This window comes from Sorex araneus, chromosome 11, assembly GCF_027595985.1.
Source record: "Sorex araneus isolate mSorAra2 chromosome 11, mSorAra2.pri, whole genome shotgun sequence".
NCBI classification, from domain to species: domain Eukaryota; kingdom Metazoa; phylum Chordata; class Mammalia; order Eulipotyphla; family Soricidae; genus Sorex; species Sorex araneus.
The window spans coordinates 36,080,420-36,108,278 of NC_073312.1; the positions used below are offsets into that span (position 1 = coordinate 36,080,420).

General features: G+C 36.0%; 1 long non-coding RNA gene across 7 annotated transcripts in view; it reads left to right on the forward strand.

Annotated features, from left to right (window-relative positions):
* Positions 1 to 27,859, forward strand: part of LOC129399433 (uncharacterized) — a 417,723-nt gene that overhangs the window by 177,463 nt on the left and 212,401 nt on the right. The gene's annotated exons all lie outside the window — the stretch shown is intronic.

Below are 27,859 nucleotides of genomic sequence, written 5' to 3' on the forward strand. Positions count from 1 at the left end.
AACACAAAACCCCAAACCAAAGTAAAAAATTAAAAATCTGGCATCTTGGGGCTGGAGCAATAGCACAGCAGGTAGGGCATTTGCCTTGCCTGCCACCAACCCAGGTTCGATTCCCAGCATCCCATATGGTCCCCTGAGTACCACCAGGGGTAATTCCTGAGTGCAGACCCAGGTGTACATAGATGGGTGTGACCCAAAAAGAAAAAAAAATCTGACATCTTATGTAGCTCAATCTTTGTACAGCATTGCAGTTCCAAACCTACTGTTTAACAACCAAATATAAATGAAGACGTATTAAACAACATTCGAGGATATTTTATTTTTATTCATTGCTTACCATCCATGATCATATTTTCCATTTTTCCCTCAGCAGGACTTTTAACTCCTCAGTTAACTGTTTTGCTTTATTACTTGAGTTACACTTACTTTGCCTTCATCACCCTCTTATCTGCATTCTCTGGATCTTCCTCTGCTTATATACTTCACCAGTTACTACTTAAGTTATTGGCCACCAAGAATTCTGGTTCTCACTAGAGGTCACACCGGGTTGCACTGAAAAAATTGGTTCCAGGCTTCACACCTTTCTTCCTAAAATGCCCAGAGCCCTGAGGAAATAAATGTTTGCTTTGACTTTTTCTGTCTTTCTTTTGAAGAATTTATATGGAACATGTAAAATTTTCTATAAAATCATTTATTTGCTTTAAGAACACATTGTAAACTTCAATAGCAGATTCACCGGGAGTGCAAGTATCTATCCCTAAGGGTATGGTTTAATATTTTCTGTAAGGCTTGCTAATATTGAAGGTTATATCATGAGGGATGAAATGTTTTCTCCACAGTTCATAGTGAGGATTTTAGAAAAGACAATAACTTAAAAAAGATTACATTCAGTTTTTAAGTTTCCTTTTGTTTTTGAGGGCCTTCTAAGTAGTGATCGGGAGACTCAATGCAGGGATTCTTAGCCAACTGGGTTAGTAGTTCAATTTAAGAGTTGGAGGGGCTGGAGCAATAGCATGGCGGGTAGGGCATTTGCCTTGCACACTGCTGATGCAGGTTCGATTCCCAGCATCCCATATGGTCCCCTGAGCACCGCCAGGAATAATTCCTGAGTGCAGAGCCAGGAGTAACCCCTGTGCATCGCCGGGTGTGACCCAAAAAGCAAAAAAAAAAAAAAAGAGCTGGAGAATGTGGTGCTGCCTAGTCCTGAAGTTCTGTGGACTATATGGGCCACCCTGGCAGTGCTTAAGACCCTTACTGATGCTCTAGTACCATGTGGTGCCAGGGATCAAAATTTTGAAAGTCTCATGCAATGTATGTGCTTTAGCCACTATAGTATCTGTCTACTCCACAAAAAAAGGAGTGTTTTTTAAAAACCTAATGGATATAACTTGGAAATCTGCTGCCAGTCAAGAAGCTGCTTAGAATATGCTTTGGGGGGGAGGGGTAAAGATAGTGGAAATTTGCTGAACTTAAATCTCAAACTACTTGCTCGAACTACTTAGTAGGAACTTAAATCTTGAACTACTCAGCACAAAGTCCTCAGAAGCAGATCTGAATGAGACCAGTATGTGCCTTTCAACCACAAAGGTTCGTAAAGACAAAGAACACAAGAGAGGGAAAGAAAGAAATGCTGTGAGTTTGCAGTGGGAGGGAAAGGGCATTTAGAAAGCACTGTCAAGAAGAGTAGGGACTTCAGAGGCATCAAGAATAGCTCTTTAGTCCTTAAGATGACTAGAGAGAGTCTTAAATCAGAAAGAGACCATGGGAGTCATCTGAGCAAACCAAAGAATCAATCGTTACATATTGGGGATTAAAGAGATACTTTGCATCTCTAAGAGTTCAGTAAGTGGTCTTATTTAAGTTTGGACTGATAAGTATAAATCTAAAATTACAGAATAGAGGAGAATATATGCCCAGTGTATTTTATTATGGATATAATGGTTAGCTTTTATAAAAAAATAGTCAGAAAGATTATAAAATATTATACCATGAGAAATAATGGGAAGTAGATCTGTAGTATTTCCACTTCTTTCATTCATCATGCAGTAACTACTTACTGACAGTCTACTGTCTACAAGGCTCTGTGTTAAGTGCTACAGTTGTGCAAAACACAAACTTGTGGCCTAATGCAGGAGGCAGTAACTCAATATATAAGTACTTAAATAACTAATTTTGCTAAATGTGTCTTAAGGAAGAAAAGAATATACTAAATGCATAAATTAGGGGATCATAATTTCTTGTTAAAATATGGAGAAAATTTTATCAGCGAAATAGGCACTGAAGCACTGTAGTCCTGTTGTTCATAGATTTGCTTGAGCGGCTACCAGTAATGTCTCCATTGTGAGACTTGTTACTGTTTTTGGCACATCGAATATGACATGGGTAGCTTGCCAGGCTCTACCTACAGGCGGGATATTTTGATAGCTTGCCAGGCTCTCCGAGAGGGACGGAGAAATTGAACCCGGTGCATCCTCTGCCTTCAACAACTTCCATTCTCTTTGCAAGCATGCACCCCATGTTTTCAATAGAGCATTGTTTTTTGAAAAACAAAAACAAAAACCCTGGATACCAACACTTTCCCCCCACTTTATTTAAAAACCGTGGTTTACAAAGTTGCTCCTGATGATTTGTCACAGGCATTCAACATCCAGCCGCAATCCCACCCCAATTACCTTCCCTCCACCACTGTCTCCATTTTCCCAACCACCCTTCAAGCCTGCCCCATAGCAGGACCACAGTCGTTCATTTTATATTGCTTGTTACCACTAAGTGGGGGACTGGAGCGATAGCACAGCGGGTAGGTGTTTGCCTTGCAGCTAAATTGGAAAGAGAAGAAATTACAATCAAAACCGTGATCACACTGAAGTGTCTAGGCTTGCATGGAATCAAAAATGGGCAACCTTCACAACATCTCCCTGTGCTTCTGGGTCACGCCCATGAACTATCTCTGGTGCCATATAGGCTCATAAGTGGCCATGATCCAGAGACTCACAAATTAATCTCTTGGAAGAGAGCAACAGGAGAGGAACATGCTGCAGAGATGCCTCTGGACCCCAAAGTCACCATGCAGTTAAAGAAAATTAAATTAACCTCAGCTGCATAACCATATTTAAAATTATAGAATTCCTGGAGCAACATGACTGCTGATGTTCTAATAGTAGCACAGCACATTTGACGGGGTATAAAGTAGAAGGCAACCAATCTTTGGGAGAAAAAAATATTTATATATCAGCACACAAGCTTAACTTTCAACAACATGTTAGTAATTTTTTATATAAGGGTTTAATAGTTCCAAGCTGAAATACAACAATCTTTGCACACTTTCCTCTAAGGAAACTTTTTGGATTATTTTTAGTGGATTATTCATAAAAGATAGGTCCTGCTTTGGGGGCAGGGTTTGAGAATTGGAGTGGAAACATTCAAAATATGGTGGCGGGAAGGTGTACTAGTGATGGGATTGTTGTTGGAATATTATATGTAATAAATTATTGTGAACAACTTAATAAAATAAAATTTAAAAACTCATGATCACCAAAGAAGATCCAGAATTCAGAAATAGGTTTTCATCTAAGGGAAACTTAAAAATGGTAAATGAAAGTGGAGTCAGAGAAGGATGGTCAGGAAAATAATTTTATGAAAAGTTAAACAAAGTTAGAAGTATTCTTTCATACTTCTAGGATAAGAAGTATTGAATTTCATAAGCATGAATTTTATTTTAACAAATTGGAATTGAGGGAAAACATTATAAAAATTTTCCATGTACCTTATATCAAAGCAATGGGAACACAATGGGCCCAGATCATATAGAAGATGCTCAAGATGGTAGTGAAGCAGAATACAAACAGAAAATTCAGTCCTCCCTGGAAATAGAGGTTTTCTTTAATTACTTCTCTCCAAAACATTGGACTCTGGGAGAGGAATGATAAGAATATAAAATATTATAAAATAAAATAAGAAAGAACTGAGAAATAAGGAGGGAAAAAAATAAAAAGATTGACAGAAAATTGACAAGACCTCCCAAGAAGACAGTTGTCTAATGTAAAATGTCTCTAGGGAAAATAGGTCAATTTTTCTCCCTCCACATGTTCTTATAATAGAAAGTGAATTTAAAAAAGAAAAACACAAGCAGAAAAATAAGCCAGTTTTAAGAATCCCGAAATGCAACAATGAAACTTATAACAATGTCTGACATTTGACCATTTACTATATAGATAAGGAATATAAACTATATATTTTTATTAAATTGACTCAATAGCCCTGTAATTAGGTGCCACTGTGACTATCTTATTAGAAATGAGGTGTCTAAGTCATAGAGAGTTGAAATGACTTGCTCAAAATCTTACAGTGTTTTAAATGGATGAGCTGGAACTTAAATTCATTTTATCAGATCTAAAACTTAATAAATAGTATTTTGCTGTTTTACTACATTGCTTCCTGTGGATAAATAAATAGTGTTAGAACAAGTGCCATATTGAAAAGCATCAAGCAAGGAGTCCGAGAGGAAAAACTTAGAGAAGAGGGGTTCTCAGGACACTTAGCAGGTTTCATCAATTCCTCACATAAGTGATACAGATTATTTCTAGTTGGGTGGTCCAGAACACTCAGATTGATGTTTTTAACACTAATATATTTCATGAATCATGAATCACGAAATCCCGTTGATCGTCGAGTTGCTTGAGAGGGCTCAGTAACCTCTCCATTCATCCTATCCCTGATATTTTAGAAGCCTCTCTCTTCTCGGCCTTCCCAATGATGCTGTATTGGAGGCTCTTTCAAGGGTCAGGGGAATGAGATTCAGCTGGTTACTGGCTTTGGCATATGGATACACCATGGGAAGCTTGCAAGGCTGTCCCATGTGGGCAGGAAGCTCTCAATAGCTTGCTAGTTTCTCCTACAGGGAAAGGTAGGTTATAAGATATCGCTTCCGGGAGCTTGCTTTTAAGTCTCTGAATGTTGGCTGTTGATGGGATTACGCACACCTGGGTTCCTCTGCCGGTACCTTCACCTTTTTAAATATATTTAAAAATATAAACAACACATTTCTGTGAAGACAGTCAGTCTAGGTCTCTTTCTTAGATTAATACAGGTAAAACTGTGACGTGCTATCTGGAATTATGAAGGGAAAACACATAATGAAAACACACACACACTCTCTCTCTCTCTCTCTCTCTGTCTCTCTCTCTCTCTCTCTCTTTCTGTCTCTTTCTCTCCTCTCCCTTCTTTCTTTCTTTCTTCTCCTCCTGCCCCAACATGTTGTCAATAAAATCTCCAGAAAAATAAGACTTGCATTTTCTTAGTTAGGTGTCTCACCACCTAATCAAAGAAAGACGTATTTTTAAATTACATATTTTCCTTTCACTTTTAATAAGAGCAGTAACATTTTGTGAGCTTTTTTTTTTTTTAATTTCACTTGTTTATTTTTGCTTTGGTTTTGTTGCATTGACAATACACTTAAGACAATGTCAATGTCATGGAGTATTTTGCTTAAATTTCAACAATGCTTTTTTATAGATTTGGTTCTGGCATCAAAGTATTCAATCTTTTTTTTTTAATTAGTGAATCACAGTTACAGACTTACAACTTTTTGTGCTTGTGTTTCAGTCATACAATGCTCTAGTACCCATCCCTCCACCAGTTCCCATTCTCCAGCACCGATGATCCCAGTATCCCTCCCACCCACCCCCATCCCATGACTTTTTTTTTGACAAGGTAGATGAATAACACTGTAGCACTGTTGTCCCATTGTTCATCAATTTGCTCCAGCAAGCACCAGTAACATCTTCATTGTGAGGCTTGTTGTTACTGTTTTTGGCATATCTAATACCCCACGGGTAGCTTGCCAGGTCTGCCGTGCAGACGGGATACTCTCAATAGCTTGCCAGGCTCTCCGAGAGGGACAGAGGAATTGAACCCGGTCGGCCGCATGCAAGACAAATGCCCTACCCGCTGTGCTATCGTTTCAGTCCAAGGTAGATGAATAGTAATGAAAAATGTAAGTTTGAATAATTATATTTATAATAATAATTAGGTTTAATGACATGGAACAATTTTAAAGATGTATAGGTATTAAGATTAATACTTTCATTTATTTATCTTTGGGGAACATAGCCAACAGACCTGCCAGATTCTTTATGAAGTTCAATATACATGGTAACACTAAGATAAGAAAAATTACAGCTTGGGTATCACTATCTATTTCTCCTGAATCCTGGTTCTAGACAAGGAGATTGGAGCATGGTATTTGTCAAAGGAGAAGCTGCTATAGCTGGCCCATCAGAGAGGAAAGAAAAGGTCCATTTCTCAATCTGAATAGCATCCTTGTTTAGCCACCGTCTGTGGATTGTATTTCATAGAGAGGTCCCATGGTAGAATGTATTTGAATCATTTTATAATAATTTTGTGACTTTTCATGCGGAAATTCTTCATTGTGGTCCTAAGAATATGATAGCACCATTGGAGATGTGTTTTCTGGTGCTTGGTCTTTGTGTTTGGAATAAATGCTCATGAATTTTAGGTAGTCCCATCAAGTCATCAAAATCCCAAGAATAATGAGACATATTATAAATGGAATATCTAGTCACCTAGATATAGGGTCTATAAACTATGTTCTATTACATAAAAAATAATCTGCTGTGATATAACTATTGGCATTGAGATTTTAGTATTCATTCAGAATTATTTTCACTGTTTCAGTATCCAGCTCACTCAGAGGGCAAGTGACCATGAAGATAATGCCCCCATTATTATTTATATTAAAGCCAAATATTAAGGGCCTTGCTGTTCAAGTGAACTCCAAAGCTTCCCATTACATTTTAAATTACCTTCTTATGTTCCAAGGGTTTCAGGATCCTTACAGATTCACACCACTGCAAAGACTTGTAGCTACTCCACCTCCTCCATCCTTGGTATCCTCCATGATACCTCAGAGATCTGGGAATCAGATCTTAGCACCATTATATCTCATGGCATCAGGCATAGTGGTCAGAAAGGTGCCTATTTTGGCTATCTCAAAGCCTTCTCCTGGTCCACCATCACCATCACCACTACCATCACCATATTTTGGAATAATAGGTTCTCTTATGTACTTATATTTTCTTATGTGTTGTAACCTTTTTCTCCATTACATACACCAAAATCTACTTGAAGGCAATGTTTAATCCCAGGTATCTAAATATACAGAAGAATTTAAGTGTGATTGCTTTGATTGATCTGAAGAGAAAAGCTTGATATTGACTTACTCTTTATCAAGTCAGTCATTTTTAATAAGACAATTTTAAAAAGAACAAAAGAGTTTTAACCCCTTATTAGACACACTGAACATGGAAGTAAATTATAGAAACATTTAAAGCATTCATTTAAAGAAGATTCTAAAATGTAACATATAATCCAGTAATTGTCTCTTTACTGAGATTATGGAAATTCATCTCTAACTACAATGTTTCTAAGGAGGCAAATCAGAATTTCTTTATTTTTATGTTCCGGTATCTTTTATTTTATATGAGTAAAAGGAAAATATTCTATAATGTCTTTAAAAATGTCTTTCCCTATCTAAAAAAGACTGAAATACCTTTAAAGGCTACCTTTTGAAAATAGGACGTTTTATAGTGATTTGAAAGATGTGTTTCTCAGTTGAATGAAGAAAAATGTGACATTAAATCCCTGTTCTTAGTCTGTACTTTCCCTTTCACTCCAAGGGACAAGAAACAGTACTAGCTAACAACTCCATTACTGGTGCTCTATCCAGAAAATGCAGTCCCCACTGTGTTCCCTTTACAAGTAGTAGAAAAGGTCATTGTAACTTAAAATGAACACTGCAGGTGAAAGAGCTGGTTCTGTGAGTCAGTGATGATTCATTCTTAGATCATTCTGCCACGAGAAACTGAACTGTATTACAGCATGGAATTCTAACATTGAAACACTCCACAGGTATTTAAGCTATTCAGAATTGCTTCATCTACATTATCTCTAGGATTCAAATCTAATTAATGTTCATTGAAAGTTTATCATCAATGGGGATTGATCTTAATCAAGAAGCATTTATGTATGCTAGAAGGTACTGGGAATAAACTGCAAATATAAACCCTATGACTTCAGAGGACTGAAGAAGATACTTGAGAAGCTCTGACCAGCCCAGAAAAGACCTTACTTACCCTTTGCTTCCCATTCCCTTTGCTTCCCATTCTCATACTGGCACACTCAAATCTCCACCCCTGTCTCTCACTGCTACTCATAAATTCATTAACAATTTGAATTTCAAAGTCTTTTCCATTTTATGCATTACTGGGATGTACCATTATATATATGTATATATATGTGTGTGTATATATATATAAAGAAAGAAATGTTTATATATACATATATCATATTCTTTAGAGTACAAAGTTAAGTGTTAATTTAATCCTTGACATGTAAATAATGTTGCTTTTAGTGTGTGAATGAGTTCAGCTTCAGTGAGAAAATGAGTTTTGTTTTATTGCAGGGAATTTAATGAATAGGCAGGAAAACCGTTGATTAATTGCTATGACTACATTTAAACATTTTAAATATGAAATTTTAATTTTACATAACGGAAAACCTATTTACACAAATTTTATTTATTTATTTATTTATTTTTATTTTTATTTTTTTTTGCTTTTTGGGTCACACCTGGCGATGCACAGGGGTTACTCCTGGCTTTGCACTCAGGAATTACTCCTGGCGGTGCTCAGGGGACCATATGGGATCCTGAGAATCGAACCGGGTTGGCCACGTGCAAGGCAAATGCCCTACTTGCTGTGCTATCACTCCAGCCCCTATTTGCACAAATTTTAAATGAATCAATGTAAAAAAAGATTATGAAGAACTGAATTTTCTTTAAGATTAACTGTAGTATGTATAAAACATAAGGGAATGATCTAAGAATTATACCTTGTTATAGCACAGTGGGTAGGGCGTTTGCCTTGCATGCAGCTGACCCCAGTTCTATTCTTCCGTCCCTTTTGGAGAGCCAGGAAAGCTACTAAGAGTATCTCACCCACACGGCAGAACCTGGCAAAGCTACCTGTAGCGTATTCGATATGCCAAAAACAGTAACAAGTCTCACAGTGGAGACATTACTAGTGCCCACTCGAGCAAATTGATGAACAATGGGATGACAGTAATACAGTGATACAGTGATATAAGGAATAAAATATATTAAGAAGATTATTACTAAACAGCAAATGTTTGCTATGTGATTACTGTATAGCAAAGTTCTGTGGACTTTTTAATAATAAGATTACAAATGGAGTTAAATTATTTCTCATTATGTACAGCGTATCACTCCCATTTGTTTAACAAAGCTATTGATATCTACTTTAAAAGTTTGTTAGGAGAGCACTGAACAGTGTTCAGTAAGATGAATGGATGGCATCAGTACCTATTGATTCCTTAGTTTCATTACTCAGAGAATCAGATCAGAGTAAGACCTGGTTTTTTATTTTAAATTATTCAAATTAGTTTAATATGTACAAGATTGAAAATTCATTCCAGAAGCTAAAATCTATATTAGAAATTAATTACTATTAAGTATATCTATTTTCTACCACATTTCAGAAATAATGATACATGCTACATTTTTTAATGGAAGAAAAATGGTATTTGTCTTCAAGAATTTATAATGTAGATAAAAATAAATCACCCACATTTAAAATATCCTTAATAAAATAAAACAACAAAATATTTTGTGTTGTATATGTCATATATTAAGTTCATCACAGGTTAAGAAAAGTTGAATCTTATTCTGCTAATGTATGTACAAATTGAAAAGTTAAATTTGAGTGGGCCTGAAAAGTTCAATTTTGACCTGCCCTGAAGCCACACATTTTGTTTTTGTCCCAAAATGTATCATCAGAAACTTTTCTCACTTCAGATGAAACACTGGCTTCAAAACATTTAGTTAAATATGCTTTCATTCCCCACAAATAGTAATTATTTGTGATTAATAGCGATAGAAAAATAACCCTACTTTAAAATTTTTCTTACATACTGCTATATTATCAAAAAGAAACATACACCTTAGTAACCTCAATCACTTTTAAAAGATGATTGCAAGTACGAGTCACTAAATGAATTTAAAAATTTTTATGTCATTGGATTCATTTCTTTTGCCATTTTTAATGAGGTACTGTGATTGGCACTACTGTTAGTTAGTTTTATGCATACATCATTTCAAAACCAGACCTATTACCACAGTACCTGCCTGTTTTCACGACTATGCCAGTCATTTTGCTTCTTCTTAAGGTATGTTCAGTTCTGTAGGCCAATTCTCCAGTTCTTTAGTCATTGGCCATATGATCGTGCTTAGTATGTTTCTTTATATCCCACATATATGAACAGTCATTGTATATTTAGCCTTCTCCTTATGAAGTACTTGACTCAACATTATAGCCTCTAGTTTCACCTGTGGATCAGCAAGTTGCATAATTTTATCTTTTCTTATAGTGAAGCAATATTCCATTATATATACATATATGTACTATGATTTATTTATTTAATCATCTATTTTTGGACTTGGATTATTTCTACATCTTGGTAATTATGACTAATGCTGAAAAGAACATAGTGGCACAAATGCCTTGTTTGATTAATGTTTTGGATCCTTGGTATAGATGTTGGAAACAACCATGTTTGAGAGATAAATGGTACTAACCATATTTTATAGGAATATTTTATAACTCAAGAGTAATTAAAAGATACTGATTATTGTGGTATCAGTATTGTAGATTAATAGTTTGATCTGCACATATATTTCTTGGCATCACTTAAATCCAATTTACCTTTGATTTCCTTTGAGATAACAGGTAACCATTATAATGACATGTGAAATCTTCTAAAGTCCAGTAAGTAAGTGTTCAATGTACATTAAATTATAATTAGAGGAAATATAGTAATATAACATTTTTTATATCTGTGTTAGTATTTAAAATTCACTCTTTCTGTTTCTCCCTTCATTTCTCCATTTCTCTTTGTTTTTCAGTTCTCAGCCTCAGACTAGTTTATCTGGCTCTCTACACAGAAATATACAATTATGTACATAAACAAATTTTAATTCATTGTATATATTCCAATCTTGATTTTTCTTTTTTTTTATCTGGACTTTATTGATCTAATAAAATTACATTAAGAATTGAAATGAATTATACATTATTGTGCTCATGTTTCCCCCATACAAAGTTCGAGAACCCATCCCTTCACCAGTGCCCATTCTCTACCACCAGTAAACCCAGCATCTCTCCCACCCTCCCCAGTCCCGTCTCCTCTCCCCACAACCCACACTGCCAATATGGCAGGGTATTCTGTTTTGTTCTCTTTCTCTGATAAGGTGTTGTGGTTTGCAATAAAGGTGTTGAGTGGCCATTGTGTTCAGTCTCTAGTCTACATTCAGCACGCATCACCCTTCCCCCGCATGATCTCTGACCACATTTTACTTGGTGTTCCCTTCTCTGAGTTGCCCAAAATGAGAGACCAGCCTCCAAGCCATGGAGTCAAACTCCTTGTACTTATTTTTACTATTCTTGGGTGTTAGTCTCCTAGTCTATTATTCTATATTCCACAGATGAGTGCAATCTTTCTATATCTGTCTCTCTTTTTCTGACTCATTTCACTTAGCATGATACTTTCCATGTTGATCTACTTAAATGCAAACTTCATGACCTCATTTTTTCTAACAGCTGCATAGTATTCCATTGTATAGATGAACCAAAGTTTCTTCAACCAGTCATCTGTTCTAGGGCACTCAGGTTTTTTCCAGATTCTGGCTATTGTAAACAGTGCTGCGATGAACATATAAGTGCAGATGTCATTTCGACTATACTTTTTTGCTTCTCTGGGATATATTCCCAGCAGTGGTATTGCTGGGTCAAATGGGAGCTCAACTTCTAGTTTTTTGAGAATCGTCCATATTGTTTTCCAAAAGGGCTGAACTAGCCGGCATTCCCACCAGCAGTGTAGAAGGGTCCCTTTCTCCCCACATCCTCTCCAACAGTGGTTGCTTTTGTTCTTTTGGATGTGTACTAGTCTCTGTGGTGTGAGGTGGTATCTCATGGTTGTTTTGATCTGCATCTCCCTGATGATTAGTGATGTAGAGCACTTTTTCATGTGCCTTTTGGCCATTCATATCTCTTCCTTGGTAAAGTTTCTGTTCATTTCTTCGCCCCATTTTCTGATGGGGTTGGATGTTTTCTTCTTGTAGAGTTCAACCAGTGCTTTATATACCATTGATATCAACCCCTTATCTGATGGGTATTGTGTAAATATCCTTTCCTATTCTGTAGATAGTCTTTGTATTCTGGTCACTGTATCTTTTGCGGTGCAGAAGCTTTTTAGTTTAATGTAGTCCCATTTGTTGATCTCTGTTTTTACTAGATTGCTTAGTTCCGTGTCACCTTTGAAGATACCTTTATCTTCAATATCGTGGAGGGTTTTGCTGACCTTGTCTTCAATGTACCTTATTGTTTGTGGTCTGATGTTGAGGTCTTTAATCCATTTTGATCTGACTTTTGTGCATGGTGTCAGGTCGAGGTCTAAGCCCATTCTTTTGCATGTGGTTGTCCAGTTGTGTCAGCACCATTTGTTAAACAGGCTTTCCTTGCTCCACTTCACATCTCTTGCTCCCTTATCAAAGATTAGATGACCATACATTTGAGGTTGTGTGTAGGGATATTCCACCCTATTCCATTGGTGTTCGGCTCTGCCTTTGTTCCAGTACCATGCTGTATTAATTGTTACTGCTTTGTAGTAGAGTTTAAGGTTGGGGAGGGTGATGCCTCCCATCATCTTTTTCCCAAGAATTGTTTTAGCTATCCGTGGGCGTTTATTGCTCCATATAAATTTCAAGATTGCTTGATCTGTTTCTTTGAAGAATGACATGGGTATCCTTATAGGGATCGAGTTAAATCTGTAAAATGCTTTGGGGAGTACTGCCATTTTGACAATGTTTATTCTCCCTATCCATGAGCAGGGGATATGTTTCCATTTCCTCATGTCCTCTTTTATCCAATCTTAATTTTTCAAAAAAGTTACATGTAATGTTAATCTAGTTTCTAGGACTCCCAAATATAAAATTGCATGATTTTTTTACTTGTGTAGATATATACTTTTTATCATCACTTCTAAAGCTGAAAGTTTCTTTAAAAAACATGGAAAATATTTTTCTATTATTCACCTATAAAAAAATCTTGCAATGATCACACATTTCATCCAAAGCTTTTTGTATGCTTCCTAGTGATTCATTAAGATATATCTTTCAAAATGGAGTCAATGAAATAAGAGATAATAAGCTTTTAATTTTTTTTGGCAGAGTCACACCCGGCAATGCTCAGAGGTTACTCCTGGTTTGCACTCAGGAATTACTCCTCTCGGTTCTTAGGGGACCATAAGGAATGCTGGAAATTGAACCTGGGTTGACTGTGTGCAAGACAAACGCCCTACCCGCTGTGCTATCACTCCAGCCCCAAGCTTTAATTTTTTTATAACTAATTCCAATTACCCTCTAGAGATCTTGCAATATTTTATATCACACTAACACTGTGTGAGTACCACGTTTCCTGTCATTTGAAGGGATTAAAATTTTGAACCATATCACTTCAGAAGAAATCACTTCTGGTAATCTCTGACAAATTCTAACTAGTCAGAAATGTAATAGAATGGTGACACTGATATTGTCTGAGTCTCAAAATAGAAGAATAAAATGGATTCTGAACAATACTGTTTTATGAAATTTATGTTGATCTGGGGAAATAAATAGAGTGGGTACATTATTAGAAAGCTTATGCCTGCTAGCTCTTTGATTTGATTTTGGCAAGTTCAGTTGAATGACTAATCAAAGTGGCACAACAGCCAATTTAATGATATTTTCACCCTCTAATAGAAATCTGTTTAATTAGGTGCTGTAGTACAGACTATATCTATTTAAAGAATGTCCCTTTATCCTCTTCCTGAAGTTGGAGGTCCAGAGAACTGTTGTTTCAAAATATTCTTGAGTCATGCATGATGCTAGGCAATGACTCACTAATAAGAAATATCTATATCTCAGACAAATCACTCGTTGGGATTAAATGGTCCCAAATAATCCCACCATTAATATAAACTGTGGGGGTAATATGAAAATGAATAATTCTGAGACTTTGTTGAGTGATTATCTTTAAAAAGTTATAAAATAATTTATTTTTTTTTATTTCTAAAATAGTTGTGAAGAATTTAAAAACTTAACCTAAGTAAGTGAGCCATTGGAAGATACGGAAGAATACCAACTCTCAAAGCATTTTAGCTTATTTAGATCCAGGTGAGATTGATGATAACTTCTTAAAGGAAAATAGGTTTTTCTGTTAAAAGACTGAAATTTTGAGAAAGATAATGATTCTGGACACACAGTGGGAACATTGTTGTCCCTCAGAGTAAAAGTTAACATTAGTCTCTAACATTTTTAAAGTGTGAAAATCTGAGTATAAGCAAGAATTTATCTAAAAAAATGACTGAATTGGTCATCTAAACAGTCCAACTTATTGATTATCATGAAAAATTTTATGTGCACTTATTGACTGAACATGTCCTATGAAAGTAGAAAAGTATACAAACATGGGCAGAGTATCTAGATAACAAAGGGGGAAAAAAACTGTGATTAATTGAAAGTATACCCGGGTTCAATTTCTCTGCCCCTCTCAGGGAGCCCAGCAAGCTACCGAGAGTATCCCACCTGTATGACAGAACCTGGCAAGCTACCCGTGGCGTATTCGATATCCCAAAAACAGTAACAAGTCTTACAATGGAGACGTTACTGGTGCCCACTCAAGCAAATAGATGAACAATGGGACGACAGTGCTACAAGTGCTATTCTTTATAATACAAAATTTAATTTTGTGACAAAAACTCACCCAAAGTTTCTAGAGTTTCTCTTTTTTTGCTTTTTGGGTCACACTTGGCAATGCACAGGGGTTACTCCTGGCTCTGCACTCAGGAATCACCCCTGGTGGTGCTCAGGGGACCATATGGGATGCTGGGAATCGAACCCGGGTTCGCCTCGGCCAAGGCAAACGTCCTACCTGCTGTGCTATTGCTCCAGCCCACGTTTCTAGAGTTTCTAAGTGTGCTCATTTCTGAAGAAAGAAGTAAAGAGATAAAAAAATGGTGTAACTTAGGGCTGGAGGCATAGTACAGTGGGTAGGATGTTTGCCTTGCGCACAGCCAACCTGGGTTCAATTTCCAGCATCCTGTATGGTCCCCTGAGCATCTCCAGGAGTAATTCCTGAGTGCAAAGCCAGGAATAACCCCTGTGCATTGCCGGGTGTGACCCAACAAACAAACAAACAAACAAACAAACAAACAAAACCTCTGATGTATTCTGAGTACAAATTGAAAAGACATGCTATCAACTTGATAACATAATACAGGTTTGAAGCACTTCAAATTAGGGATCATTGGTAAAATCTAAAGAAATTGAAGCAGGATAGAAATATAGGCCCTGTGAATTCTGACAATGAGTTGGACTCCCATCCAAGGTAGGGCTCAACAATGAAGAGAAATTTGTAGGAGTGGAATAAAAATTGATCAGAGGGGCTGAATCCTTAGCACAGCGGATAGGGAATTTGCCGAGCACTCGGCCAACCTGGGTTCGATTCCCAGCATCCTCTGTGGTCCCCTGAGCATCGCCAGGAGTAATTCCCGAATGCAAAGCCAGACGTAACCTCTGATCATTGCCGAGTGTGACTGAAAAAGAAAAAAATTGATCAGAGTATTGACATGAAGATCATCAGATAAAAATTGAAAATTGAAAGGATAGGTGACCTAGGGACTTCTGAGAATAAACCATCATAATCTTGAATTCTGTGAAAGTAACAGGAAAAAAAGTCTTAATGATTACAATAGCATTTGTCTTTTAAAAGTTCAAGAAAATTATTTCAAGATAAAAATGCTGATAAAAGTGAGGCTGGAGCAATAGCTCAGAGGGTATGGCGTTTGCCTTGATTGCGGCTGACCTGGGTTTGATTTCCATCATCCCATATTGTCCCCTGAGCACCGTCAGGGGTGATTCCTGAGTGCAGAGCCAGGAGTAACCCCTGTGCATCGCCAGGTGTGACCCAAAAAGCAAAAAAAAAAATGCTGATAAAAGCACTGAAACAAAATATGAGTGCAGTAAAAACAAAAATAAACAGAAAGTTAAATTTCCATTGAAAAGGTATACCTTGTAACTGCATAAAGTGATTAAAACTATTGCCCAGGATTTGAAAACTAAAATATCTTGGGAAAATTATATGACATAAAGAGCAACAGAAATCATAAGTATATATAATTATATAAGCTCAGAAATAAGGTGACAGAATTCAAGAATGAGAAATGAGGGGAAAATGTTCTGAGAAATTAAGACACCTAAAAAACACAAAATTAATATAACAGATAATGTCTTAGTGTAAATTAAATATGAAACATAGAACCATTACTAGAAAATGTCTAAAAAAGAAATATTTCAGAAAAAGTAACCAATGTTGAAGGTATAGAAAGAAAAATACAGTACAAATAACATGCATTCCTGAAGTAAACACTAAAATAAGGGAAAAATATATAAGGAAAACTATCTTTCAGGAACATTTTTCTGAATTAAAAATATCTATAATTGAAGTAGAAAGAAAATGCAGTATACTTATAAATGTCAACCTAGAACAAGCAATGAGAAGATATATTTTATTCTAAACTTTAAAAGAAAGGATTAGGGGGCTACAGAGAGAATACAAAGGACTTCAGCTTGTCTTGCACACAGATGATCCATGTTCAATTCTGGGCACCACATATAATCTCCCAAGCCCCATCAGGAGTGATCTTTGAGTACAGAGTCAGGAGTCAGCCCTGAGTACCAACAGGTGTGGCCTGAAAACAAAATCAGAACAAAACGAAAAGGTAAAATAGTTTGAACATCTAGGCAAAAATAGTACATGAGAAACAATACTAAATTATCACAAAATATATAGAAGATTATGAGTTTAAAATAACAGATTAAAAATTTTAACTAGTAAAAAAATTATCACTAGACTTTAGGCAACAGTATATATTAAAATTTTTGTAAAAAAATCATCAAAGCTAATTTTCTTTTTATTCGTTTTTGGTTTTGAGCCACATTGTTGATGTTCAAGTTTTCTTCCTGGCTCTGTACTCAGGAATTACTCCTGATGATGCTTAGGATTGAACCCAGACTGACTGTGTGCAGAACAAGTGCCCTACCCACTGTACTATCTCTCTGGATCAAAAGATTGATTTTTAAGTACAAATGGCACAAATGTTGTCAACATAGAAGAACTTGGAAAATCTGCCATTATTTTCTCTCTAAGGTATTATAAATTTCAGTAATATGTATAGCAATGCATCAATATTTGATTTGTTGTAATCATCAAATATATTCTTATATTTGTATATAAGTTATTATTATATCACTAAATATTATGAAATATGTACTATATAATATACAAATTAATATACAAAATATACAAAATTAATATCCAAAATTAGTGCAATGTTTTAAAAAAAGGTTCCTTCAGTCCCTCGTCGGGACCCTGCTTTTGGGGTGCTAGGAACTAAGGGCAACTGAAGCTTAAGTTGAGAAAGCAGATGCCTGGAAATAAATAATATTTAAAGCCAATTAAATCCCAAGTTACAAAAGCATAATATTAACTGTTTTCCTGAGTCTCTACAAAAAGAACATTGTTTTAAAGTAAACTTATCCAAAAGACATAAAGAGAGGAGAAAGACAATATTTCACTCATACATATAAAATCATAGATTTCTGAGGAATCTGACCTTATAAGTTAACAGAGTCTGATTAGGGGGAAAAGATGATAGACTGGTTGGGGAAGAAAGCATAGAGAGATGGTTACAGATAAACAAAGGAATGAGAGTGACTTGGGAGCACTGTGATAAATCTAAGCTTTCTGTGGCAAAGGGAACAGGACATACCAATGTTGTCCTAAAATGTTTAGAGCTACTTTCCAATAAACACAGAGGAATGGAGGTGCTTCAGGAACACTGTGATGGGTATTACCAGATAAACCTAAACTCCTTGTGGCAAGGGAGAAAGGACAAACCAATGATATTCTACAGAAAGGGTTGATTAAAAATATGGTGAACATAATAAGCATAGACTAATTTTTGTCTCAATTTTCTCCCTTTCTTTCTCTCTTTTACTTCTTCCACCCTTAGTTCTCTGTATCTCTTCCCTTAGGTACATGGCTAACACCAAATCTTTGCAGAAATATTTTCTAATCCAGGAAATAAATCCTAACTACAACATTTTCCACATTCATCACCTCCCAATCCCACTTACTTACCCTACTCAATTTTTCTTTGATTTTTAGATATTTATAATATGCCATGTAGTCTATACATTTAATAATTTTATTTTTTTGTTTTTGTTTCCACAGAGAGGATGTGAGTTTCAGGATCAAATAATATCCATGGTTCAGTTGTTGTTTGGGCTATTTTAAAATGATATAAATACTACACAGTTCAGATAGTAAAAGCAGTTTGCAAACTCATTTGAAAGCTTTGGAAAAACTTCCAATGTGCTTTAGTTTATGCGCTTACATTTAAATCTATAAAAACTAAGCTGTGTAGATGCTCCTTCCATGCAACAAAGTTGAGATTAAGACTACTGGAGTGACTAAAATGAAGAATTACATTTAAATATATGACTTTCAAAGGCCCAAAACACTATGATACAAAAATGAATTCTAAAACATCAGAATACTAATAAAACAGTGAGAAAAAATATTTTTGCATGGCCATACTATTGTAAGAAATAATTTTCTTTTTATTGAGGAAACTTGATTTACAATATTTTCCAATTATTATGTACTTGCAATACTTTAAATATCCATCTCTCAAGGATTCCTTTGGAAAAGCAAAAAAAAAAATTCACTTGTTACTGTGAAATGCTTTATATTTGTAACCTAGTTTTGAGAATGTGTTATTTTGTATAATGTGTTCCAAGTAGAAATATATGTACATGGATTGAAAAAGAAATGTATCATGTAGTATTTAAAACTAAACATTTTTATAATGATTAAAATATCTTTTTTCATTTTTTAAATGATTTTCTTCCATTTGTGCACATTGTACATTTTTAAATACTTAATGACTGTATAGTCATCAATTATTTTTGGCAATCAAGCATCAGAACCTTTTTTCCTAAATGCTTCTAGTTTATCCTTTATATGTATTCTTTACACAGTATTCTTTACACAATATTCTTAAATATCCTCAGTATTTTATCTGTGCTGTCATTGTGGTCACATGCACTATATTGTTTAAATCCTTCCTATCTCTAGTTTGGTCTGGTCAATAGCATCTGTAGCAGGAAATCAAACTGAGGTAGAAAAAAGGTGTTTATTTTCCTTGGCTCTCTCATTGAAAGATGGTCTTGAGCTGACTACCTTCAATGAAAGTCACTGTTCCTTGGTTCATGCTCCTTTCGAGGGTAATATTTTAACTAAAATAATGCAATAGTGTATATGGAATTTCATTATTGGTTAAATCTACATTGACTGGTATTACTAGGTTTTCATTCCCAGGAAAGTTGATCATAATTTCACTTTCTAGTTTCTTGTCTATTTCCTATTGGGATATTCACTTAAAAGATTTCTTTAAAACTCAGAAAAAAATATTTGTGCATTTGTTACAAATAACTTTTTTCAGCCTTGACATTCCTTTAAGTAAATTTGGGAGAATTTTAAAAATAATGAATACAATTTTAATATTTTAGAATTAAAATATTTCACTCATAGTTTGTACTTTTGTGTTTTATATATCCAAGTAGTTATTTTTTAGTCATGTGAAATATAGTTTTCTATATAGTTACAGACTTCTATATATATATTTTTTCCTATTTTTCTTTCAAATTGTTGAAAAATTGACATTGGTACTTACAGAATTTACTTTTTCAGTGAAGTCTTCTTAAGTCTACAAAAACAAAATCAAAAAAAGGCATAAAGCCTCACTTTCCTATTTTTCTTAGAACAAGCTAGAACTCGTCTGGCAGATGAGTACCATTTTTATTTTCAAGGAACATTAGATTTAACAGTTTAAAAGCATAGAATTCTAATCTATTAATTGCTTGTTCTGAGTCTTTGACTGAATTACATAATTACTATTATCATATTTATACATCTATGTAGCAAACTTTCTCACTAGATTAACATTTAATTTTATAAATTTATGAACATATTTTAATTATATGCTTTATTGATTTTCTAATCAAGGACTCTCAGTTGAAAATACAGATTAACATTATTTTTACATTCATTCATTGAACTAATATTTATTGATCAGCTTCCATATGCTGGTTTCATACATAAAAATCTCTATCATCTCTCTGGGAGAATTTTAAAGCAAGCAAGGATAGGTGAAGGGTAAAAAGCAATACTGATGACTCTACTTTGAAATTACTATAATTAAAGAATGTATTTTATTTTTATGCATTAAATTATAAAAAATATATTCATATGTTTTAACTGACATAGCTTCTCCATGTTTTCCTGTGTAAATCTACATGATTCTATCCAATTATCTATTTTGCTGCCAATTATCACTAGCCCTTGGGTATGGCCAGTGTATTGACTCTTTGAAAATTGGCAAACTCTGGTCTCTAAGATGCCTGAAATATTTGTATCCTCAACAAGGTCAGACAATCATTTTGGCTACAATATCAACTGATTCAGATTGACTGAGAAGCAATTTTATTAACTCTGTGGGGAGCATATGTTTTTATAGCTGAAAATATCAGCTGCCAAGTGGTCTTCTCTGGTCATTCAGCCTTATAAAAGAAAGCACAAATCAGTATGCTAACATTGTTACTATGGTGACCATTCTGCTAAATAGAAATCCTGGAAGATGCTGATCATAAGGTTGCATATTGTTTTTGAAAGCATGAGTAGTAAAGCATATGTTTATATCACAGATTATATGTCACTGGGAGTTATGTCCCTGATGTGTGGCCAGATGTTTTATATCATTTAAAAAAATAAATCAGCAAATCGGTTACAAAGGCATTTCTTGTTTTCTAAATAATGCACACATGTATCATAGATTCATTCATATGATGTAGTAGTTTGTGTTAAATGGAAACACCTAAAAATTTAATATTTCATGTGCAGGTCATTCTAAAACATAAAAACAAAATACCCGAAACACTGCTCGATGTCTAACATTGAGCATCTTTAAAATTTATGTTATTTTTTTTGAGATATAAGTAATGTAACATGGTGTTACTCTAACCTATACATTGTATTGATTTAGTACATTTTATTAATTTTTATGCTTTAAAATTAATTTCTTATTTATTCGGCTCTAATTGTTATTTACCTCTTTCTACTTTGTATTTTGATTGTTCTACCTTTTCTAGTTCACTTAGATACAAGCTTATTATTAGAGAATTTTGTTCTGTTTTCTGAGCTAAGCTGCCCTTATTGATGTTCCCTTTAATTAGAGTTCTTATTGTCCCACATGTCTTCTGATAATTCTTGTTTAAATTTTGTCTGATTGCAGGAAATTTTTAAATTCCCTTTTGAGTTCTCCACTGACCCAATAGTAATGCAGTAGCATATTGTTTAGCAGTTTTTAGAAAATGTTCTAACTTTATATGGTTTGTTTCTATTTCATACTATTGTCATCTATAAAAATTCATAACATAATTTAAATTTTTGACAATTAACCATATTTTCTATCCCAGCATGTAGTCTTATCGTTGAAAACATTTAGTATGCACATGAGAAGAAAAACCATATTTGGCATTTGGTGAGTTAGAAAGCCCCCAAAATGTCAATAAAGTTCATTTGATACAACTTCTTGGTTAAATGTGTAATCTCCACGTGGTTGGGAAATCCCTGCACAACTCTCTCTCACCACCTGTGTTCGGTGGACTCGGGCCACTACCCCACCCCGGGCGGACAATGTCATGGGCAGACGAAGGAGGAAATGAGGCTGGCAGGCTGGTTGGTGATCAGTTGCCATTTATTCCATTCTCCCCACGCGCCTGTTCCAATCTCACTAAACTCCTCATTCTAGTCTCACACTACCCCTTATTCCAGTCTCCTCCTGTCTCTCCCGCTCATCTCTCCGCACTCCATCTCGCAGCCCTTGTCTCTCCACACGCCCACTCCTGCATTCTTCTCATAATTCTCTCTCTGTCCCCCTTGCCAGGCTCCCCATGCTCCATCTTGCTGCCGTGGTCTCTCTCTATTCTCTCTCTATCTCTCCTTCATTGGGGGTAGCCACCACACCCCTCCCATAGCAAAATCACCATAAGAAAGCCCTTCTTGATTGAGGGAATACCACTTAGGGGTGTTTCTCCTCTCCTTAGTCTAATAACTTAATTAACATCTTAATTCTACTTCTTAATTTTAGTTATTTTGTATGGACACAGTAAGAGATACATTGAGTTTATAGGGTGGCTCTCCTGGGAACATCTCACTATAGATTTCAGACTACAGTGCTCAGGCCAGATTAATCTTTCCTAACCTTAGCAGGGCCCTACTCTAGATGTTACTTTTTGGATCATGACAGAATTTGTCCATGACCGTGCTCTTAATTTATAGTTAAGTATTATGGCGCTTTGGCCAGGCCCATTTCGATGCCAGAGTAGCTCAGAGCTTGCCCTGGGTTCATCCAGTCCCTGGTCGGGACCCTGCTTTTGGGGTGCTAGGAAGTAAGGGCAACCGAAGCTTAAGTCTAGAAAACAGGTGCCAGGGGTGAATATCTTTCAGAGTCAATTAACTCCCAAGTTACAAAAGCATAGCATTAACTCTCTTTTCTGTGGAAAGGACATTGCTCTAAATTAACTATGCAAAGAACTTAAAGAGAAGAGAAAAGCAATATTTACAAGTCAACAGAGCACAAAGAAAGAGGTCACAAATAAACATAGAGGAATAGGAGCACTGTGATGGGAGTAACCCAATAAACCTAAGTTCCCTGTGACAAGGCAGAAAGGACAAACCAATGTTATCCCACAGTTAAACTTGGTGTTTCCTTGTTTATTTTTTTTGTTGGTTCATCTCTCTATTGCTATGAACAGGCTGTTAAGTTCCTTTCTGCTGTTGTGTTGCTGTTGATTTCACTCTTCAGTTCTGTTAGTAGCTTTTTATATATTCTTATGATCCTTCATTTGGTGTATTTATGTGTGTGTGTGTGTGTGTGTGTGTGGCGTGTGTGGTATGTGTGTGTGTATCAACCTAGGGTGTTGAAGGGAACAGAAAGAGGATCAGGAGACGTGTAGGTGAGCCTACTAAGATCTTAATAACATACTTTTTAAAAAGTGTGTAATTTAGAACAATCAACAAACTAAATTAATTATATAATGGTCAAAAATCACCTCAGCACTTTAGCCTGACATTAAGATCACCTCTATAGTAAATATCAGCTTACTGTGGAGAGAATTAAGGTTTAGACAGAAATGTTATGTACAATATATCTGTGCATGTGATTACTATTCCTTTCATGCTGCTCTATTCATGAGGCCTACATGAGTCCACAGTTTACAGTAAAGTCCTGGTCTAAGACATCTGGCTCTAGAGCCCAATTAAATATGAAGAACCCTGCTTTACATGCTCAATAGTGGCACCAATTTATATTAGATATAAAAAAATAGCATTTTTTCCACCCCCGCCCCCCGCATTATTTTAAAATAAAACCTAAAGCCTGTGTTCTGTAGATACATTTATAGAACACATTATCCCAAAGACCTCTTTAGTGGAGAGGCTATTCATGAAAGAAAATAATGATAGCACAAGTCTATTGTTTAGTTTCAGTTCTCTCACTTTTCAGTTTATAATTGTAGACAATAGAATAACCTCCTCAAATCACAGTGCTATCAACTTTGAAAATTATTCCTATGTGTCAGGAAAAAAATTGTGTAAATTAATAAACTGACATCTAGGTCATAATGGTTACAAATGAAGACATCTATGATGTTATTAAATCATAAATTAATCTAATGTCTCCTGTGCACAAATTACTACTTATAAGCCAGCAGTGTCCAGTGCTATTTTACACAGAAAGTTAAGTTTGGTTAAACACACTTCTTTGTGAGGCTCATCCTGACTTTCAAGATGATTGGGCCGAGAAACAGCATAATGGGGTAAGTAAATGCTTTGCTTTCAAAAGGAGTGGGTCAAGCCCCAGCACCATATTGTCCTATAAACATCTCAGGGAGTAGCTATCAGGCACTAAACCATAAATAGTGCCAGAACATGGTTAAGTGTGGATCCCAAGACAAACAATAAAAGATGTTTATGAGTATACATTGGGGTCACAGGCAGAACAACATTCATATAAATGTGATATGGGTTGATGATACCATAATATCAATGCTACTATTTTGAGAGTGAAAGATGGTTCAGAAATAATTATAATTATGTGACTTACATAGGGAGAATTACTACGAATAAGCTTCTCTCTCTTAAATAAGTGGAATAAATAATCAATAATCTCCCAAGAGAGAAAGTACTAAACATCGGTGAATTCACAGATGAAATCTAAATATTTAAAGAAAATTTTTATCTAAAAGGTATTTCAAATAATAGAAGCAAAGAAAATACTTGCTAAATCATTCTATGAAGAATAGCATTACCCTGGTACTATAACCAGCAAACATATTACAAGAAATGAGAATTTTGGACAAATATTTGTAAAGACCCTTATGAACATTGAGATTGAAAACTCCTCAACAAAATATTAAAAAATGAAATCTAATGCATAAAAATAGCTATGTAAAACAACCAAGAGGCATTTATTCCAGGCTTGCAAGATTGGCTCAAGATTTGAATGTTATGGGGCTGGAGTGATAGCACAGTAGGTAGGGCGTTTTCCTTGCACGAGGCTGACCCGGGTCCAATTCCCAGCATCCCATATGGTCCCCTGAGCACTGCCGGGGGTAATTCCTGAGTGCATGAGCCAGGAGTAATCCCTGTGCCTTATCAGGTGTGACCCAAAAAGCAAAAAAAAAAAAAAAATTCAAGATTTGAATGTTATATATTAAATCATTATATCCATAGATTAAAGAGAGAAAATCACATCAATGATGCAAAAAAATAGGACCAGAGTCATAGTAAAGTGGGTAGAGTGCTTGCCTTGCATGCAGCCGAACTGGGTTCAATCCCCAAAACCTCATATGGTCCCCGTGCACTGCCAATAATTCCTGAGTGCAGAGCCAGGAGTAACCCCAAAGTCTACAGCTAACACTATACTTATTGTGAGAAATTTTAGTGTTCCTGCAAAAGTTGGGAACAAGGATAAAATATCTTTCTTATTATAAACTTTCAATAATGTTTGTTTTTGACCACTTTGGCAGTGTTTGGTAATTTCTGCAGGCTCAGTACTCAGGGGTCACTCAGGAAGCATGTGGTATCAGGGATAGAACCCAGACCTCCTGCATACAAAAGGGACAAAGAGCCTTGAGTCTTTGAGAGGTGGGCCTCAGAACCCACGTATCAGACTACAGAGCAGCAAGCACCACCAAAGGGACACAGGCTACAGGATTCCAGCATCTGGGAAACCCATGCATTGAATCAAGAGCAGCACAGGGCATCTCTGAGATAGTACGATGTTTAAAGTGGCTGCCTTGCAAGAGGCTGACCCAGTTTTGTTGCCCTACACTACATGATTTCCCCATTGCTAGGAGCAATTCCTGAGCACAGAACCAGGAGTAAGCCCTGGGAACCAAGAAGTATGGCTCAAATAAACAAATGAAATGTCACCATGGAACAGAAACTCTTCATGCACTGGAGGGGAGAGCGAGCAGTTGGGAACCTCGCGTTTACTGACAAAGAGAAACCGTGTGTGGCAGGACCCAGTTGTCACATGCTGGAAGCAGAGAGAGGCACAGACATTGGGTGCAGCCTGCAGCAGATGTGTATGCACTTAAAACAGTAAAATAAACATCAATATCATAATCAGCTGTTTTTCTGTACTAATTTTACGTTTAAAAAAAAATCAAGGAAGTTGAAGCCAGAGCAATAGTCACAGCGGTTATGGCGCTTGCCCTGCCTGGTTCTCCTGGGCCCATCAGGCGTGATCCCTGAACACAGAGCAAGGAGTACACCCAAAACACTGCAGGGTGTAGCTCAAAACTGGAAGAAGAAAAAAAAAAAAGGAAAAGTTCAAGGAAGCACATAGGAATTAAACCAGCTTCACAGTAACAATACTAGGTAGAGAAGTCAACCTGGAAAGACTGCATGCTTTATGATTACAAATATATCATTTCCTGGAAAGGAAAAAAACTCTACTGTAATAAAATTAATTAATTAACAAAATAAAATCGTGATTGTCAGGAATCAGAAAATGTGAAAATGATGAAATAGGCAGCACTGTGGATTTTTAGTGTAATGAAAAACTAATTTGAATAATGCTCTAATAGTGAATACATGGAGCTGTTGTACACATTAACCTAATTCCTTAGAATGATGAATACTGAGTGTGAACCAACCTAAGTATTGAGTTTGAATGATAATGGTGAGTCAATGTTGTAGTAGCTGTGACAAGTGTTCTTATCTGGTAGGGAACAGTTATGTTTGAAGCCTTACATGTGAAAGAACAAGGTTTGATGGGATATAGTTTTACATTCAGTTTGGTTTTGATCTGAACCTAAAATTTCTCTAAAATAAAATTAATTTGGGGCTGGAGTGATAGCACAGCGGGTAGGGCATTTGCCTAGCACGCGGCCGACCCGGGTTCAAATCCCAGCATCCCATAAGGTCCCCGGAGCACCGCCAGGGGTGATTCCTGAGTGTATGAGCCAGGAGTGACCCCTGTGCATCACTGGGTGTGACCCAAAAAGCAAAAAAAATTAAAATGAAATAAAATAAATTAGAATTTTTTAAATAACGTGAAAAGTTGCAATTTGTGTTTTTATGTTCAGGTGTAAGAAATAAGGCTGATTGATGATGAAGGACTCTGCTGGGGACTCTGAACATCAGAGAGAGGATAGATGTAACTAATTGGTTAGTGGCATCAGCTACAATCTTGAAAGGAGAAAAGGGAAAGACAACATAAATTATTCACCACTCTTGAGGTCAGACTCTGGACTTGTGACATGGTGAACCACAAGCATTGCTTTTGTGACCTACAGCTAGATGTCAGCTTTCCAGGAGAAACCTCTAAATGACACTAATTTGGCCTGTTCCTAAGCAGAAGGTTGAAAGTTTTTCCTGTGTCATCATTAAGATGACTCAGACTTCTCAGCTTCCTGATACCAGCGATAGTGTGTTAACTCCTTGGTGATTCATGTGTGAGAAAAAATATACACAAAGATCAATGAATTGTTTCATAAGTGCAATTTTTAATGAAATCATGTTCTGGTTCCAAGATAATTTCTCAGACTTATTAAGTCACAGAGTTGGTCTAGTCACTTCTACTCTTAGTCCTAATTCTCTGTTGGGCAGCAGACCAATTTTTTCGCACCCAGTTGTTTTGATAACTGAGAAAGTCCTGAAAATCATTTAAATAATAATAACCAAAGATTTAGATTGTGAAGTAGAGAATAAAGATGTCACAGACTGGAAACATGGAAAGTGAAAGGTACAGTTATCCAAATAATAGTGCATCAAGTCCCCTGTGGCCCCCACCACCACCCAGTGGTTTTTTTTTTGGACCACACCTGGCAGTGATGAGGGGATATTCTGGGAATCTCCCTGTTGGTACTCTGAGGATAATGTGGTATCACGGATGGAACGCTAGATCTTTGCATGCCTTGAGTATACTCTAACCTTTTTAGGCTATCTCCCCTTTCAGTACATCAACTTTGAGAAGAACTGACTTGGACTGTGTATTTCTTATAAAGGCAAATACTGAGAATGCAGCAAGAACTCAG